At 39.1% G+C, this 18,350-nt stretch overlaps 1 pseudogene; it reads right to left on the bottom strand.

The window, feature by feature from the left end:
* Positions 1-6,389: 6,389 nt before the first annotated feature.
* LOC110206870 (ATP synthase F(0) complex subunit C2, mitochondrial pseudogene) lies at positions 6,390-6,859 on the bottom strand (annotated as a pseudogene).
* Between the last annotated feature and the right edge of the window lie 11,491 nt (positions 6,860-18,350).

Genomic DNA, 18,350 nt, shown 5'->3' with positions numbered 1-18,350 from the left:
GAATTTTTCTGCATAAGTTATTCCTGGTGTGGCTGCTAAACTATGTTTGATCCTGACTGTGGCTCTTTGGTACTTGAATTCTTTCTGATTGCTTGCACTGTGTTTTTTTTTTTTCTTCTTTGACCTAGTAGTTCTGAATTTTGGCTATAATGTTCTTAGGAATTCTCATTTGGGGATTTCTTTCAGGAGGTGACTGGTAGATTCCATTTCTACTTTAACCCTCGGATTTTAAGAGATTTGGGTAGTTCTCTTTTAAGTTTTCTTTAAATATGATGTCTAGACTCTTTTACTGGTTCTAGCTTTCAAGAAGTTTAATAATTCTTAATTTTTCTTTCCTCCTCTATCTGTTTTCTAAATTACTTGTTTTTTCTATGAGCTACCTTACATTTTCTTCTATTTTTTTCAGCCCTCTGATTTTGTTTTAAGACTTCTTATTGTCTCACAGAGTCATTGGCTTTTATTTGGTCCTTTGAATTTTCAGGGAGTTTGCTGCATCAGCAAGGCTTTGTGCATCTTGTACCAAGCTGTTAATTTCCTTTTCAATTCTCTCTTCCATGGCTCTCATTTCTTTTCTAATTTTTTTTCTTTAAGCTCTTTCATTCCAGTAATATTTTTTAAATTAAAAAAGTCTTGCTTTATCTCTCCCAGAAATTCCAATTGAGTTTATGACTACAATGTGTTTTTCTCTGAGGTATTGCTTATAGATGTTTTGAAGTCATTTTGTTCTGCATTTGTGACTTAAGCATCCTTGCCACCACAATAGTTCTTTATGGTGGGGTCCTTTTTTTTTGTTTGTTTGTTTGCCCATTCTTCCAGCCTAATTCTTGACTTCAGACTTGATGTTTAGGCTGAGTTCTGCATCACTTCTGGAGGGAAGGTCTGGGCTGGTGCTGTCTCAGCTTTCTTGAGAATAATGGGTGTTGTGTTATTCTAGGATCTCAGGGACAGGCTGGGGACTTACAACCTTTCAGTGCTCCCACAGCGGTCTGATCCAGGACAAAATCTGATTGCAGCTGTCCTGGTCTTTTCTTTGCAACTTCCAAACCTGGATTTGGGTCTGAGCAAGAATAGGCTTCTGCTGGATTCTACTTTATTAGCACATTCATGTATGTAGGTGACTTTGGATTTCAAAGAATCATAGATTTAGAGCTGAAAGGGACTTCTGGAGTCATCTAGTCCAAACTCCTGACTTTATAGATAAGAAACTGAGGTCTAGGAGAAGTTGAGTAACTTGTCCAGGGTTACACAGGTATTAATTTGCAAAGCCAGGATTCTAACCCAAGTCCTTTGCCTCTCAAACCAAGACTTTGCTTGGCCTGATGTTGCGTGGCTATACCAGCACAAACCCTGCTGATCCCACCAAACTTAAAAGTCTTCAAATATAGCCCAGAAATTGTAGACATATTTGTCAGGAGCACCTTAGCCTAAATGCAGGAGAGCTTATAACTAGAAGGTTGGCTACAGGGTGATGATTTTTTTTTTTCGGCCACACAATTCATAATCTCCTTTCTTTACTAGTGAAAATAACATTGATAAAGTTATGTTCCTGCAAGTAGTATTTATGGTATTATTTATCTTTTATAATAACACATTTGTAAAATGAGTGAGTTGGACTAGAGGATTTATAAATTCTTTTCATTCATAAATGTATAATATAAATGTATAAATGATCATTGGACAATAACTGGACAATGAACCAGGCCCAGAGTTCAGTAGCAGATAGATATTGAGCAGGATCACATTTGGGAAATTTTGAAAGTATTTTCAGTGATTTCAAACTGCTTATTGCCACAAAAGCCTAGTTCTGTAATACTAATATTTTCCTGCTGCTACGTGAACTGCAAATCACAGAATCCCATTGTTTCAGAAGACTCAAAATTACAGGTAACTCAAAGTGTAGTGGAAAAATGTATGGTGGGTGTAAGCAACTAAGGGCACAGTAGACTGAGCTCTGGAGAAGATCTGAGTTAAAATCTGACCTTAGACACTACCTATGTGACCCTTAATCTCCACCTACCTCAGTTTTCTGACCTGTAAAATGGGAATAATAACAGCACCCACTTCTCAGAACTGTGAGGATAAAATAGGATACTATTTGTAATATACTTTGCAAACACCAAAGTGCTATATAAATGCTATTTATTATCATTAAGCAGGTTATAGTGTGCCATGAACAATAAATTGCATGTGAGAAGTAGGGTAAAGAGGAAAAGGAGGGAGGCTGTTGTGGGGTCAACAAATGGACAGTGTAAAAGCACCTTTGAGATATGAAAATAATCAATGGAAGTTCTGGCTTTTGGGGTGGTTTCTCTGTGAAAGATTTTTGGAAAGACATGGAGAAAAATCACCCAGGATGAGAAGGCATGGAGGGCTTGAAATCTGAATAGGCCAAGGAAATGCCCATAAGGATGAAACCACTAATCCCCATCAATGAATCAAAATAGAATGGCATAGCAGCTCTCATTTATATAGTGAAGTTTCTCATGGTTTACATAGTACTTCCTCAATCAACCTTATGACATTTGTAGGGCTAGTTTTATTATACCCCTTTTTTGGATGAGAAGAATGAGGCTTGGAATAATTAAGTGATTTACCACAGCACATAGTCACAGAATTGTCCATACAAGGACTTAAATCAATCAGCCAGCTCTTTTGACATCAAGCTCAGTGTTATTTCTACTTCAATTACTCTCTAGGGAGCAGGGAGGTCTCTGGTAAGAGGAGTACCAAGTATTTTTATGCTTTCCAGCCCCCAACTTCTGGGTTTTTACAGTGGTGACAAATAGACTTGCCAGCTCTCTGTAAGCTGGACTCTAAGAAGTCTTGATAGGTTTTGTTGCTTCTCTACCCTCAAGAGACTGACTGACTCTTTCCTTTACTTCCCTCCTAACAACTCCCTCCTCGCCTTCCTTCCCTAGGTCCTGCTTTTAGGTACCCCAGGAGAAGAAATATCCAGGAATCAAGTGTACCTAGGAGAGTTCCTGGTAACTCCCCAGGAATTAGCCTAATGTTGAGAATAATGTCTCTTGTGGGGCTTGGCAGCCTCAAAGGACTAAAGATGCGTTCCCTTGGCTTTGCTTAGGACTAGTGAACCAGGAGCTGCATGGAGAGAGTGGTGGGAGCCGCCCTGCACATCTCTGGGCTTATCTCAGGGGCGGCCACCAGATGTCAGAATGGGGCCAAAGATTTCAAAGGCCAGCTACCAGAGGTGGGAAAGGCCTTACTGTAAAGTGTGCAGTCTGGCTGGAGCCAGCCATTGCATTTTCCAAGCTCTACTTCTTTCCCTAGAGACATGGAGGGCCTGAGCAATGCTTCCCCAATTCCTCTTAACTCCCAGAGCCAGAGAATCTTCCTGGTTGCCCACCCTCCCCCACCAAACCATCTTAGCTTACTGCTGCTTTTTAGGCAAGACTTTCTATTCCCCACGTGAGACTAATAGGAGTCTCTCCTACTTCCTCCAATAAATCTGACCCCCAGGCCCAAGGCCTATCTTTATAGACATAGCAATTGTAGATATATTTGCCAGGAGCACCTTAGCCTAAATTGAGAAAGGGTTGTCAAAAGGGTAATGAATTTTTTTTGGCCACACAATTCATGAATCTCCTTTCTTTCTTAGTGAAAGGAGTATATACATTAATAGTTGTATTCCTTCAAGTATTATTTACCTTTTATAATAGAGTATATATTTATTATATGATACCACCACTTCCATTATTATCCTAGAGCCTGCAGAGAGGGGACAGGAGGGCCCCCAAACCCCAAAGCCTTATCCACTAGTTCAGCACCATCCCCTTTCCTCTGTCTATCCACATTGGAAAAACAAAGTGGATGAAAAACACATTCCCCACACTATAAAATACAGTTAGGTAGCCCATTGAGTTAGTCCATGATATTTTTCTATCTTTATAGACCCTAGACATGGGAATCATCTTTATTGGGGAAACTAGGAAAGATTCTTATTATCTGTCAGATACTGTGCTAAGCACTGTGGGATACAAAGAAAGGCATAAGAGAATCCATGCCCTCAATTAGCTCACAATCTAACTGGGGAAGACAAAGTACAAAAAGAAGCCGAAAAGATTGGAGAGGGTTGCCTTGATCAGGGGCATGATGCAATACTGTCACCAGGAAGAGAAATGATCTGAGAAGGTGAGAATTTAAAAGTTGATTTCATGTTGCAAAATGATGAGTTTCCAGAGATGATGAAGTCTCTTTTGGCAAACTAGAGAAGCCTAGGGAGTCTTCAGAATAATGTTTTCAAATGCATGAAATAAAATACATAGGATTATAAAAGAAATCAATTGTATTGAAATGCAGTTAGCAAATTAATTAAAAAACAAAAACCTTCACAGACTCTAGATTAAGGACTCCTGTTCTATAGTAAATCAGGCCTGGGAAGTAAAAGAAATAAGACATGGGATCTAATGAGAACTGTATTTGCTTATATTATTATCATTACAAAGAGGGTTTTTTTTTGTTTGTTTTCCCTTTTCCAATCCATGCTACTATATTAGGTTGCTCAACTAATGTTTTCCAAACTCTCATTCCCTCACATCTAGCTCAAGGACCTGATAGCTTCCATTTATAAAATTAAAGATAAACTTTAAGATTTATGACACAGTTCTATACATGTATTATCTTATCAGATCTCTGCAACAATCTTGTGTGATTATTATCTCTAATAATTACAGATTACAAGGATTATTATCCCTATTTTCGATATGAGAAAATTTAAGTGACTTGTCTGAGGTCAGCTAGGGAAGTGACAAGAGCTGGCCTGTGAACTTGAGTCTTCTGACTCTCAAGTCCATGATCTTCCTGCTGTACTACCATACTTGTCTCTTTTTTAAAAATCCAATTTTATTTTCAGATCCAAATTTTCTCCCTTCTCCTCTTCCTCCTCCTCACTGAGAAAGGAAGATAAACAACATCTGTTATAAACATGTATAGTCAAGCACAATAAATTCTTGGTTTAGCTGTTCTCCTTCCCCCCTCCCCTATGCCTTAATCTGCATTCTGAATCCATTCCCTCTCTCTTTCTAGAGGTTAGTACCAATTTTATCATGACTCTTTTAGAATTGTACTATTCTTCTCAATTTCAATGGCTTTCTACTTCATAAAGCCCGGTGATGGTATATTGGGAAACTGAGTAATTGGGGACCAGTCCTTTGATCAGGAACAACATGCTCTGCCTGGTATCAACCAACCCAGAGGCTTGATGAGCCTGTTTCTAGAAATGTGTGATTAAGGTGATCTCCTTAATAATAATTCATACTGGGGGGCACAGCCAAGATGGCGGATTAGAGGCAGCAACCCAGTCAAACTCTCTCAATAGTCCCTTCCAAACAACTTAAAAATAACTCCTCAAGTAAAATTTTGGAGTAGTAGAGACATTTTTCCAGCCTGAGACAATTTAGGAGGTCAGTTGGAGAAGTCTGTAACATCAGGGTAGGGGCAGCTTAGAGTTCAATGGGCTGCAGCAGAAGCTGGGCCTTGGGGGCAGCCGTGACAGCAGCAGCAGCAGCTTTGGGAGCTCTTAGCCCAGAGACAGTAATGGGGTTGGACAACTGGACAGAAAGAGATTACAAGGGACCCTTTGCTGGCATTGGGTTTAGTTGGCTCTTATTGGCAAGTATATTACCCATGTATAGTTCTGGGTTGCAGTTCCAGGGTGGAGAAGGGTGCAAGCATTTGTGGCTGCAAGGGTCCTTCTTGGGTAAGGAACAGAGCACAAACCAGGAGAGTAGTGATCACACTTCTCCCCAGATCACACTACCATGGAAGCACCAAAAACCTGAAAATCCTGAGAACTAGCTCTTGAAAACAGCAGTGTGAAAAAGCCCGAAGCTTGAGATAGTGCCTCCATACTCCTAGGTGAGAAAGAGCTCAACTTTAATATAAAGTTCAAAGTCAAAAAATAGGCTGGAAAAACAAGCAAACAACAAAAAAAGAATATGACCATAAAAAGCTATTATGGTGGCAGGGAAGACCAAGACACAAACTCAGAAGAGGAAACAATGTGAAAACAGCTACAAACAAAACCTCAAAGAAAAATTGCTAATTGAACACAAGTTCAACAAGAATTCCTAGAAGAGCTAAAGAAAGAGATAAGGGTGGTAGAAGAAAAATTGGGAAAGAAATGAATGATGGAAGAAAATAATGAAAAGAGAATTAATGACTTGGTAAAAGAGGCAGAATTTTTTTTTGAATAGCTTATTAATACAATATTTACTTGTCTTCCCTCTGTCAAACCCTGAGCCCACAGCTTTCCCTAGGGCGTCCTGGAGAGATGGAGGGGGTGGTATACATAGGCTGGACAAGACATGGAAAGACCAGAAGGAGGAGGAGAAACTTCAGAAACATTGCAGGGAGAGATAGAAATGGCTTCATCAGATGGCAAAAAGAATGAGGAAGGCCACCATTAGGCAAAATAGCCCCATAACTTCAGACAGGTCAAAACCCAAGATGGTGTAGGAGAAGAGCTGCTGCTTCAGGGAGGAGTTCCTGGAGTAAACAATGATGAAGCTTCCAAATACAGTCCCAATCCCAGCTCCAGAGATACTCACCACCACAGTGGCAGTCCCAGCTTCAGTGAATGTGGCTGCTGTGTCAATGTCCCTTGAGACAGTGCTAGTTTGGATTCCACATCTGGGGACAAATGATGTCAAGAGACCTGATGCTACCAAGATGCTGAGATTCTCATCTGTCTGAACCTCTGGCCATCTTAGCATGACTGCAGGTAACAGTTGACTTAGCAGCTGAGAATTGTTCCTCATAAGGGCAGGGGTAGAGATTAACTTGGTGCAGGTGTACTTTCCCAGGGGGTGAGGGGCAAAACAGAAGAGCTATAGGAAGAGCAGAGGAGACCAGGCACACAGATTCACTGAAGAAAATAATTCCTTAAAAAGCAGAATTGGCTAAATGGAAAAAAAAAAGGTACAAAAGCTTACTGGAAAAAACAATTTCTTAAAATTATAATTGGGCAAGTGGAAGCTAATGATTCCATGAGATATCGTGAAACAATAAGAGTCAAAAGAATGGAAAAAATAGAAGAAAATGTGAAGTATCTCATTGTAAAAACAACTGAAATGGAAAATAGATCAAGGAGAGATAATTTAAGAGTTATTAGATTACCTGAAAGCCACAATAAAAAAAAGAAGAGCCTAGACATCAAGGAAAACTGCCCCAATATCATAGAATCAGAGGGTAAAATAGAAATTGAAAGAATCCACTAATCACCTCCTGAAAAAGATCCCAAAATGAAAACTCCCAGGAATATTATAGCCAAATTCCAGAGCTCTCAGGTCAAGCAGAAAATATTGCAAACAGTTCAAATATCTTGGAACCATAGTCAGGGTCACACAAGATTTAGCAGCTTCCATGTTAAAGGAGTGGAAGGCTTGAATATATTATTCTGGAAGGCAAAGGAGCTAGGACTATAACCAAGAATAACCTATCCATCAAAACTGAATATAATTCTTCAGGGGAAAAAATAGACATTTAATGAATTAGAAGACTTTCATGTATTCCTGAAGAAAAGACCAGAGCTGAATAGAAAATTTGACATTCAAACATAAGATTCAAGAGAAGCATAAAAAGGTTAACATGAAAGAGTAATCATAAGGGACTCAATGAACTTAAACTGTTCATATTCCTATATGGGAAGATGATACATTAACTGCTAAGAACTTTTATCATTATTAGTGCAGTTAGAAGGAGTCTACATAAACGGAGGGCATTAGTGTGAATTAATTATGTTGGGATCATCTCCACCCACACCTCCCAAACGAAGGCATGAGAAGAAGGGATATACTAGGAAAAAGGAGGAGGAAGAGGTAGAAATAGTAAGGGGACATTTTTCTTACCTAAAAGAGGCATGCAAGGAAGAGCTTTTATAGTGGAGGGGAAAATGAGGGTGGGGAATGCTCGAAATTCACTCTCACCAGAATTGGTTCAAGGGGAGAAAAACATTCGTATTCGGTTGGGAATAGAAATTTACTTTACCCAATAATGAAATAGGAGGGGAAGGAAATATGGAGAAGGACTGATAAAAGGGAAGGCAGATTAAGGGAGGCAGTGGTCAGAAGCAAAATAAAAGGAGGAAGAGAATTTGGAATTCAAAATTTAAAAAGAAAAGAATGTTAAAAATAAATGAATAATAAACTTAGAAGAAAAATGCTATTTATATAGCCCTTTACAGTTTATGCATTACTTTCTTTACAACTTTGTGTGATAGGTAATAAAAAAAATAATCATTTCCATTTTTACAGATGAGAAGCAGGATAAGAGAGTCTAAATAATTTGTCTAAGCTAGTAAGTGGTAGCACTGGGAGTTAGTCAGTCGGCTAGCATTTATTTATTTATTTATTTTTAGGCAATTGGGGTTAAGTGACTTGCCCAGGGTCACACAGCTAGTAAGTGTCAAGTGTTTGGTTTGAGGCCAGATTTGAACTGAGGTCCTTCTGACTTCAGGGCCGGTGCTGTATCCACTGTGCCACCTAGCTGCCCATCAGCATTTATTAAATGCCTGCTATGTGTTATGTGCAGAAAAAGGCAAAAAACAGCTCTTGCTGTCATAGAACTCACAGATACTCAAACCTGTATATAGTTGAAAAAATACTGAACTTGGAATTAAAAGACCTGGGTTCAAATCTTGTCTCTGCCCCTTACTTGGGCAAATCACTTCTTTCTAGGCCTCAGTTTCACTACCAGAATGGACATAGGGATTGCCTTTGTGATTTCATTGGTATAGGAAACTCCTTGTGAGAAAACTCCCTTCTCCCAATGCAAATCATCATCTTCTCTGCAACTCAGGGTCTCAGAGTACTGAGGGGTTAATTGATTTGTCCAGGGTCACATTGGCAGTATATATCAGAGATACAACTTGAACTCAGGTCTTCCTGGCTCTGAGGCCAACTTCCTATTCTCTATGCCATAAAGTTCCTAAATAATAATAATAATAATAATAGTGATAATAATAATAAATAGCTAGCATTTATGCAGCCCTCTAAGGTTTGGAAAGTGCTCTCTATATATCATCTCAATTGTATTTCCAAAATGAGGGACCAGTGTACTAAGAATGGCATGATCTTGGACATCTTATTTTGTAACTTCAGAGCATGGGTCCTATTATTGTTGATAGATTCCAAGTACACCTGGGTACCTTGAAAGAGTGAAATTAGGTCTAAAGGAGATGTGACCCAGTGAGGTGGAGTGGAAAAAAAACTGAATTTGGAGTCAGAGAATCTGAGTTTGACTACTAACTGTGTGACAAGTCACTAACTTGTGGGCAAGTCCCTTATCCTTCCTGTGCCTTATTATTCTTTTTTTCTTTTAAAAACCTGGTATTTTATTTTCCCCCAATTACATGTAAAAACAATTTTCAATGTTTATTTTTAAATTTGAGTTCCAAATTCTCTCTTTTTCTCCCTACCCCCTTAATTGAGAAGGCAAGCAATTTGATATAGGTTATACATGTGTAGTCATGCAAGACATATTTCCATATTAGTCGTGTTGTAAAAGACAACACAGACCAGAATAAAAACTCAAGAAAAATAAAGTTAAAAAAGTATGCTTCAATCTATATTCAGACTCCATCAGTTCTTTTTCTGGGGATGGATAACATTTTTCATCATAAGTCCTTCAGAGTTGTCTTGAATCATTGTACTGCTGAGAATAGCTAAGTCATTCACAGTTGATCATCTTACAATATTTCTGTTACTGTATACAAGTTTTTCCTGGTTCTAGTCATTTTGTTTTGCATCAGTTCATGTAAATATTTTTGTTTGTTTGTTTGTTTTTGGTGAGGCAATTGGGATTAAGTGAGTGTTGTGTGTTTGAGGTCAGATTTGAACTCAGATCCTCCTGACTCCAGGGCTGGTGCTCTATCCACTGTGCCACCTAGCTGCCCCCATGTAAGTCTTTCTAGGTTTTTCTGAGATTATCTAGCTCATCATTTCTTATATAATGATAGTATTCCATCACAATCATGTACCACAAATTGTTCAGCCATTCCTTAATTGATGGGCATCCCCTCAATTTCCAATTCTTTGCCACCAGAAAAGAGCTGAGCCTTATTATTCTTGTCTCTGCAATGAGGGAGTTGGACTAGATCAAAGGTGGGGAACCTGTGGCCTTGAGGCCACACATGACCCTCTAGGTCTTCAAGTGTGGCCCTTTGATTGAATGTACACTTCACAGAATTTTAAATTTGGATTCAGTCAAAGGGCCACACTTGAGGACCTAGAGGGTCACGTGCGGCCTCAAGGCCACAGGTTCCCCCTCATGGACTAGATGATCTCTGAAATCCCTTCCATGCATCTAGGTAACTAGGAATAAGGGTATCTAGAAAACCTGTACCACTTCAGTTTTTGGCAGGTACCCATGAGGGAGCTAGCTGGGCATTCACCCACTGCCCTTGGGATGATTCCTCCTCTTTTTCTTCCTTCTCTTTCTCCTCCTTCTCCTCTTTTTTCTTCTTTTCCTCTTCTTTTTCTTCCTCTTCTTCCTTTTCTTCTTCCTCATCTTCCTCCTCCTCCTCCTCTTCATTCTTTTTTCCTTCTTCTTTATTTCAGAACTTAACAAACAGCAAACAAAATTAGCATTTCCATATACAACGAAAAAGAGAGAAGAGGCTTTGCCACGCAGCTGCAAGTTTGTACCTTGCTTCTCCCTCTAAGTAGACAACAAATCCAATTTCAAAGCTGTCCTTCTTTGTCGGTGTTTTCTACTGACCTTCCTTCTGTACATTAAAAAAGGCTTCAATGACCCTCTTTTCTTACTTTTCTTATTTTAAAACTTTTGGCAACTCCGTGGCTAGCTGCCTTTCCCCCTACTCCCAATATCACTTGCTATTAAGACCAAAACAAAATGTTTGTATCAAATATACATAGTCAAGCAAAACAAATCCCCACATTGGTCCTGTCTGAAAATAAGTCTCATTCTGCACCCTGAGTTGACCACCTCACTATCAGGAGGTAGGTAGCATTTTTCATCACTGGAATGGTGGTTGATAATTGCATGGATCAGAGTTTTTAGGTCTTTCTAGGTTGTTTTTCTTTACATTGTTGTTGCTATTGTTCCCTGAGTTCTGCTCACTTCACTGCATTAATTTATATGAATCTTGCTAAGTTTTTCTGAAATTGCCCCTTTTTGTCATTTCTTACACGATAATAGCATTCCATTATATACATATACCATGATTTGTTCAGCCATTCCCCAAATCAGAGGTGTCAAATACCTAGCCAATGGGCCACATGTGGTCCATGACACTCCTGAATGTGGCCAAACCAGATTAAAATGTAACTAGGAAATGTTTAACAAAATAAATACACTAAAACATAGTTAATATTGCATTTTAAAACTAAGTCAACATGTGGCCCACAGGGATCCTTATGTATGGCTTAGTGATTCCTATGTCTACCTGAATTTGATACAACTTTTCCAAATGATGGACAGCCCTCTAGTATCCAGTTCACTGCCACTACAAAAAGAGCTGATCTAAATATTTTTGTCCATAGGGGTTCTTTTCCTCTATGTTTGATCTTTTTGAGGTATAGGCCTCATCATGGTGTCACTCAATCAAAATATATACAGTTAAGTGACTTTTGGGCTATAGTTCCACTTTCCTGCTTTCCAAAATGGCTGGATCAGTCCAGTGTATCAGTGAGTTTGTTTTCCTGCAGTCACTCTAACAGTTATCAATTTCTATTTCTATGCATTTTTTTCAGATTTGATGAGTGTGAGGTAATTTTCCATATCCTTCTATTGTAACTTTCACTCAGGGCCTGAGGATGTGGGTGGTCCTGGAGTAAACTGAATAATTCTTGCTCAGAGTTCCTGTCCATGAAGTCTGTGGAGGGTTACTGAAAAAGACCTAAGGGTCCAGCCAGGAACAAAAAACTACTAGTTGCTACAACCTGGAAGCATAAATGCTGCAAAGCTCTTAACTGCTGGTAGCTCTAAATTGCAGGTGCTGGGGAAAACAGGCTTTGAGCTTCCAGTGTCAGCAGGATCTAAACTGCTAGTACCAGACCAAAGAACTAAGGACCAGAGAAAGTGGGATAGATCATCAAGACAGGAAATGGTATGTGGGGAGCTGTGTAACATTCCACCAAGCCTGAGGAAAGAGCACAGCATGCAGTTGGGGTCAATTCTGACCACCCAAAAGTCAGTTGGGACAGAAGCCTAAGCCAGTAAACTGCGAATTGCCCAGTATAGGCGGAGGCTGAGACCCTTTGAGATATAGCCCCAAAGGAGAACACAGTCAGAGGGGAGAGAGTCAGAAGTGAGCAATAAGGAAAAAATAATGGAGGGGGAAAAACTGACAGTACCAAAGATTCCAAGAAGAAATATTAAAGAGCTTGAACATAAACAGATAAATCGATAGGAAAAATGGTAACAATAGAAGGAAATGCAGCCTCCAGATCTAGTAAACTAGTTCAGGCATCTATGAATAAATACTGAAAAATGAAGGAAAATGATCTAACACTTGATGAGACAGAAGACCTGTGGAAGTTGAGGAGAATATGGAACTATAACACACTCTTCTTGAATGGTTTAAAAGAAAAATGAAAATTATGAGTGCAGAATTTATGTCCTGCACAGCAAAAATAATGAGCAGAATAGAAAAACTTGAATCTGCAGTGGTAAGCCTCACTAATGGAAGAAAAGAGAACAATATATTGGGAATGTAAATATGTAGACATGAAAGACAGACTGGAAAAAGGGAAGCAAAAAACAAGAACACATGTGTTTAATATGCAGTGAAAACATATGGATCATAGGTCTCCCAGAAGAACACAACAGGACAAAAAAACCTTAACACCATAATCAAAGAAATAAAAGAAGAGAACTGCTCAGAACTTCTGCACATAAAAAATGAAATTCAAATTGAAAGAATTTGCAGATTGCCTCCAGAAAAAACCCAAGGCTGCAAACTCCAAGACACATAGTAGTTGAACCTTACAATCTGATTCAGAAACAACAAGTTCTTCAAATCATCAGGAGAAAGATTTTAAATATAAAGGAAAGGGCATTTATATAATGTAGAAATAGTCCACACTCATCAGAAAAAGGAGAAGGGAATGGAATAATGTATTCCAAAGACCGCTGGAACTCAGGATGCAGTCCTGGGAACCATCCTGCAAATCTAAACCTAACCATACAGTACAAAAGATAGTCATTCAATAATAAAGAGTTTGAAATATTTGTAGAAAGAAAAAGACCTAGGAGTTATAGGGCAGCAGAAACTCAACACAAGTCAGCAATGTAAACCTACAGTTAAAGCCTTCACAGACTTCATATATATGTGTACAAGAAAGAGCTGGCTATCTAGTGAGCAAATTATCCAGACTTCCTGCTGCTCATTCTCCCATGTGCTGAGGAAGATCAGGGAGAGGAGGGGAAACAATTAATTTACAATTCTAAAGGAGTTTTCAGGGGGAAAAGATTGAAGTAACAGCAACTAATTAATAACTTGATCAAATATTATTAAGTGACTACCATTTGTCAGATGTTATGCTAAGCTCTGGGGATACAAAGAAATGCAAAAGACTGTTTTTTGCTTTCGAGGAGCTCATGGTCTAAAGGTGAGACAACATGCAAACAACTATGTACAAACAAGCTATATACAGGATAAACTGGAAATAATTAACAGAGGGAGAGGACTAGAATGAAGAAGAATTGAGAGAGGACTTGCTGTAGAATGTAGGATTTTACCTGGGACTTGAGGGCTTCCAAGGAAGCCAGAAGGTGGAGATAAGGAAGAAGAGCGTTCCAAGCGTGGGGGACAGCCAGTGAAAATGCCTAAGGTAAGGAGATAGACTAGAATATCATGTTTGATGAACAGCAAAAAAGCCCATGTTGTGTGTTGTGTGTAAAGGGAAAGAGAGTCTAACAGCATGAAATGTAGAAGAACTGTAAATGTGATTTTGTAACTCTTAAGCATAGTTCACAAGAGAAATTAAGATACAAAATGGTATCTCAGGTAAAATGAAGTAAGAGAATGAAAAATATTATATTTTATTATAGGTCCCCATTATACAAAATTATATCCTAATATTTATAACCCTAGTGTCCGGAATGTTCCTCTTGACTTGAAGTGCTGACTACAATTTGGGAACCTTCTCACAAAAATCTCTCTGGCTGTATGCCCCCTGGAAACTGGGAATTTAATTTTCTGGCTCATTTTCCTTCCAACAAAAGGGACTTCATCTCCCCTGCAAGCACTTAGGCTTATTTAAAGAGCATCACTTATGGAACAGGTTTTATTTAGCACAGTGATAGACACAAAACAGACTTGTATCTGAGCCTTTATCCAGTCAAAAGAACCCCTTCCCCCTTCTATTGGGCCTTACACCTCCTTAGTGTATTTCACAGTTTCTGTGACTCAGAGGACTGCCTTCAGGGAGGTCTCAGCAGAGGGGAGAATCAGGTTGGTTCTGCAGCCAGTTCAATGTCACTTTCTGCCACTGAATTCTTTTCTCTGGGCTCGTGGAACTACTGGCCAGCAATTAGTCTCTTTCCCTTTGCAACTGTTTCATTGCTCTCCTGAACTCTCTTTGCAAGCTCCCTTCAGACCCATGTACAGGTTGGCATAATTTCTCTCAGGCTCACACATGATCTAGTGTCATTTTTTTCTTTTTTTTCTGTCTACTCATTGTGCATGCCGACAAAGTAGAAAGGTAGAGGGCAAGACTCACTGAAGGGACAGCAGCGCCATTCTTAAGTCCCTGACATATGTTACTATTTTGATGGGTCTGTTGTTTCATCAGTGTAAGGATCTCCTTCACTGACGCAGTCAAAACTCCCTCCATGTCTTGTCATGTCTGTTTAAGTCTTGCTCATATCCTCCCACAGATCCTCCAGTTTGCTGGAGGGCTTTATAGGTGTTCCCCCCACCCCATATTTTAGGTTTGGACATTCTATCTGATGTCTCTCATTTTTGCAACTTGACTGCTCTAGCTTGTTTTCCAGTCATCCGTGTCCTTCTTGCTTCTAAGTCATCGCTGGTATGACACCGCAGACTATATTTGCTCACTGTGAGTTTTCCATTGTCCTTTGAGTTATTTCTAACTGATTCTCCTGATGTTACGATGTCCATCCAGGCATATAGCACCATTGGGGTAATATTAGTATTTGTAAGATGGGCCTTTTATGGAAACAAACACCTCTGGATCATTGAAAGCATAGCATAATTACTCAAATTTAATCTCTTCTGATGTCTTTCTCCTATTCAATTCTGAGCCTAGCTTTTTGCCCGGTTGCAGTGTCTGTCTAATATATATATATATATATTTATACATCGATGGACCAGCTTAGTGATCTGCCCATCAAACTGCATGTTATAAACTAGGTAATGTATTTTTTAGGTACTTTGTCTATCTCTTTTAAATGCCCTGAAAGGATCTCCTTGAGGAGTCCTTGTATTGTTTACCAAAGACTTTTTATAGTATGACAATTAATTGAAAGAAATTCTGCAAAGCTGAACCCATAATTTTTAGTTTGAAGAAGATACTAATTTTAGATAATTTGTCCTTCTTCATGCTTATACTTTTGGGATGTTCATATGGACTTCATGTAACACTTTATGTATATTCATGTGACATTTGGGGCATTGAAATATTAGTTAGGCAATATGCAGAATGCTGCCTAATCAGTCACGTGCTCCCTTAAGCCCATAAAAAGGCCGCTAGCCATTATACTAAGTATCCAGAAAAGGAGTGCAGTATCTGATTTGCCCATTGGATAAGGCCCTATTCAAGCCACCAAATAATTTCACCAGAATTCCTCTGCTGCATGAAGACAACATTCTAAAAGGCTGGAGTGACCACCTGTGCTGTACTATGTGGGAGCAAGCAGTGGTATTGAGCAGATGAAAGCCATGCTGTCCAGATTCAAAATTGAGCTAGAGGATAAGATGGAATATTGTTCAAAATTATTTAAAAAACGGGAAATTTATGACTCTAGAATCCCGACTCTTCTATTGGAATCTTCTATGTCAATCAATGACTCTAACATTGATAGGACACAGGTACTCAACATTCAGTGGTCACATCATTTATTAAACAGTGAAAATGAAAGGAAAAATGTTAAGTGCTCTTATTTTTTAAATTTTAATTATTATTCTTACATTTATCTAGTTCAGGGGTGGGGAACTCTGTGGCCTTGAGGCCACATGTGGCCTTCTAGATCCTTAAGTGCCTCCTTTTGACTGTAAAATTTGGGTTCAGTTAAAAGGCCACACTTAAGGATCTAGAAGGCCACATGTGGCCTCAAGGCTATAGGTTCCCCATGACTGAGCTAGTTATTTATAATGTTCTTTTAAAAAATTTTATTTTTAATATATGGAATAAAGCAAGCATTTCTATAACATAGCACAAAAAAGATGATTGCACATGAAACTGCAAATCTAATATGCACAACTTGCTATTCCTTTCAAATATACAACAAAATTATCATGTTCATTTATGTTTTTCTTCCCTCCTTTCCCCACCCTAGAGATGCCTACCATTAGGCACAAATAGGTGTATATATATATGTAAAATTATTCTATGCAAACTTTTATTTATCAGTTTTTCTCTGGATGCAGATAGTGACTTTCTTCATGTCCTTTATAGTTAATTTGGGTAATTATAATAGTCAAAATAACTTATTTGCTCAAAGTCATTCTTAAAACAATATTGCTGTTATGTATACGTGTTCTCTTGGTTCTGCTCATTTTGCTCTTCATTATTTTGTGCAAGTGTTCTAATATGGAGCTTTTTGCTTCCAACCACCTCTCCAAATTCCTCCTTTTTTTAAAAATAAGTATCAGAGACTTCCTAAATTGCACTTATTTGTGGATAGTGGAAAGGGAATGGGAGAAAATGTGTGTGTTAGGGACCCACCTCTGAGCCATGGAATATAAAGAAGGTAAGGCAATCAATCAATCAAAATTTATTAAATGCCTACTAGTACCAGGCACCGTGCTAAGAGATGGGGACACAAACAAAGGCAAAAGACAATCTCTGCCCTCAAGAAACTCACAATCTAAAGGGAGAGATAACTTGTGAACAAATATATACAAGCAAGCTATGAACAGGAAAATAGGAAATAATTAACAGAGAGAAGGCACTAGAATTAAGAGGGCTTGGGAAAGCCTTCCTGTAAAAGATGGGATTTTAGCTGGGGCTTAAAGGAAGCCAGGGAAGCCAGTAGGCAGCAGGCAGCACTGAGTGAGGGGAGTGTTGTAGACAGAGAAAATACCTGAAGCTGAGAGTGGGAATGTCTTGTTGAAAAGCAAGGAGGCCAGCGTCACTGAATGAATAGTATATGGTGGAAAAGATAGAAAGGGGCTAAGTTATGAAGGGTACTGAATGCCAAATAGAGGATTTTATATTTGATCCTGGAGGTAATAAGGAATAATTGGAATTTATTGAGTAGGGGGTGATATAGTCAGATTTGCACTTTAGGAAAATCACTTTGGTGGCAAATGGAGGATGGATTAGAGTGGGGAGAGACATGAGGTACAAACTTTTATTTATCAGTTTTTCTCTGGATGCAGATAGTGACTTTCTTCATGTCCTTTATAGTTAATTTGGGTAATCAAGGCATGAGGTGATAAGGGCCTGAATCAGAGTGGTGCCAGTATCAGAGGAGAGAAGGGGGCATATTCAAGAGATGTTGCAAAGGTAAAATCAATAAGAAATTGGGTATGTGAGGTGAGAAAGAGTGAAGAGTCTAGGATGAATTCTAGGATGCAAGCCTGAGGGACTGGGAGGATGTGCTTGCCCTCTATCATAATAAGGAAAGTAGTGGGGCGTGGTGGGGTGGGGAAGGGGAGTGTTTAGGGAGAAAGTTAATGAATTCTATTTTGGACATATCAGATTTAAGATGTCCACCGGACCTCTAGTTTGAGATGAGTGAAAGGCATTTGGAGATTTGAGATTGATGAAGTCAGTAGAGAAGTTGGGGTAGGATAGGTAGATTTAAGAATCGTTACCATAGAAATAGTAATTAAGTACATGGCACCTAATGAGATCACCAATGAAGTAGTATGGAGGGAGAAGAGGGCCCAGGATAGAGCCCTGTGGGACACCTATGGTTAGGGAGAGTGATCTGGATGAGGATCCAGCAAAGGAGACTGAGATGGAGTAGTCAGAGAAGTAGCAGGAGAACCAGGAGGGAGTGGTGTTCTGAAAACTTAAAGGGGAGAGAGTATCAAAGAGAAGAGGGTGATCAACACTGTCAAAGGCTGCAGAGAGGTCAAGGAGAATGAGGTTGAAAAAAGGCCATTGGATTTAACAACCAAGAGATCATGGATAACTTTGGAGAGAGCAATCTTAGTGGAATAAGTCAGAAACCAGATT

This window comes from Phascolarctos cinereus, unplaced genomic scaffold (assembly GCF_003287225.1).
Source record: "Phascolarctos cinereus isolate Bilbo 61053 unplaced genomic scaffold, phaCin_HiC Scaffold_3;HRSCAF=262, whole genome shotgun sequence".
NCBI classification, from domain to species: Eukaryota; Metazoa; Chordata; class Mammalia; order Diprotodontia; family Phascolarctidae; genus Phascolarctos; species Phascolarctos cinereus.
The sequence above is the reverse complement of the archived record's forward strand: the minus strand, read 5'-3'. Positions and strand labels throughout refer to the sequence as shown.